Source organism: Lactuca virosa, chromosome 3 (genome assembly GCF_052849685.1).
Source record: "Lactuca virosa cultivar CGN04683 chromosome 3, Lactuca_virosa_CGN04683_v6, whole genome shotgun sequence".
Lineage (NCBI taxonomy): Eukaryota > Viridiplantae > Streptophyta > Magnoliopsida > Asterales > Asteraceae > Lactuca > Lactuca virosa.
The window spans coordinates 280,348,678-280,350,378 of record NC_136428.1 but is presented as its reverse complement, the minus strand read 5'-3'; the positions used below and the strand labels follow the sequence as shown (position 1 = coordinate 280,350,378).

The 1,701-nt window shown below is 35.7% G+C and overlaps 1 long non-coding RNA gene across 1 annotated transcript; it reads right to left on the bottom strand.

Annotated features, from left to right (window-relative positions):
- Positions 1-394: 394 nt before the first annotated feature.
- Positions 395-822, bottom strand: LOC145162972 (uncharacterized). Its single transcript, XR_013739475.1, has 3 exons — positions 744-822; positions 554-650; positions 395-460 (listed from the first exon to the last, which is right to left on the bottom strand). It is a non-coding gene; the product is annotated as an uncharacterized LOC145162972 (long non-coding RNA).
- Positions 823-1,701: the final 879 nt, after the last annotated feature.

Genomic DNA, 1,701 nt, shown 5'->3' with positions numbered 1-1,701 from the left:
AGAAAAATAAATAAATAAATAAATAAATAACAAAAATTAGTCACTTACCTACCTATGGCCCCAATTAAACACAAGGAGAGAAGAACACCAAAAAGTGTGGCTATTACTTTGTCAAGTTTCCTCTCCAGTGTACTCCTCTTGGAAGGAACATTCATGGAATTCATCATTACCTGACATTAAAAGTAGATTTTTAATATGAAAGAGTAGGGGCAATAATGGAAATTTGAACCTAGAGAAAGATTCAAAACCTTTGTCTCGTGTCCAGTAAATATTACAGTTCTAACAATGTACTATGTGTTACGTAGACTGCATCCATGCAATGAAATAAATAAAAATAAGAATAATTGGAAAAGTTTTCTTTTGAAATATGATTTATCTGAAATACACAAAAGGCTTTGAAGTAGCAAATTTCCAGTGAAGGTATAGAGTGAATTGTTTGGTTGTTCACAATGTATTTCACCTGCAATTAAATGGATCAATATACATAAATATTAAATATTTAAACAGATGAAACAAAATACATAAATATTCGATCTCAAAAAAAGATGTAAACCTTTAAATTCTGAGGCTTTCTCAGGATTCAAATAATCCCATGTCTTCTCCAAAGCTTTCCTGATCTTAAGATTTGTTTCACCATCAAGATTTGCAGTCTGATACATAAAAGAACAAAAAAGATAAAGATAACCTATATGGTTTCATGTATCATGTATCATATAACATAAACTTGATATTAAGAGAGAGACCTCAGTATAGAAGACACCATCAGTGTTTGTACTTGCAAGGAGTAGCAAATCAGCTGGAAAGAAGGTGTCCTGCTTCACCTACAACAACATAAACATTCAAATTTGCATCAATTCCAATAAGAAATGTGAGAAAAATATGACTTCTCAGTCTCACTAAGTTTGACAAGGGTTTGGATAGCCTCCCGGGCGTTAAACCCTTTCAAGCTATCCAATCAGATATCAACGAGGTCAGCACCATAAGATTTCGCCGAATTCATTTGAATCAACATCTGATCCATCATATCTGCCATTATCGGTGCACAGATTAGGGTTGAATTCCTCCTAATCCCTTCGCGGCCACCCATCTTCTCGATAGCAGGCGTTACCTAACGAAAAAAATGTCAATGAAACTTAAATCCCCAAACTTGAATAAACAAAAGAATACACTGCGTCTTGGGAGAATGCAATAGAATCAACTCATAATTACTCAAACCCAATTTCCAAATCCGCATTCAAATCATTCCCCTCGAAGCTCTTTCAGCATAGAAATGCAAATAGACATGCATAAAGAGATAAAGATAGGTTGGATGAACACAGAAGCGTTGGAGGCGCTGAAGGTGGGTGAAGACGAAGACTTAGGGCTTCTTTCTTGCTAATTGGAAGAGGGGGGATTTTTAATTATTCAGATAGAATAGGTGGGGGTTTAAAATCCCTAATTGATGGTCGTCATTGTGTGATCTTCAGGAATGAATGCGAGCAGAGATGGTATCGTGATTAGGGTTTGCAGAGAGGAGGGAAGAAGAGAAGGAAGGGAGATCTTGAAGCGGGGTATTTAAAAATTTTAGAACGCGCGTTTTGAGTAAAAATCATAAAGCGACATTCACAGAGGACGCACATTTTAGATAAAGTGCCCTCCGTGTTTTTAATTTTTTTTTACATGAGACACTAATTTAAGGGCACGCAATAATGCGTGACCTAA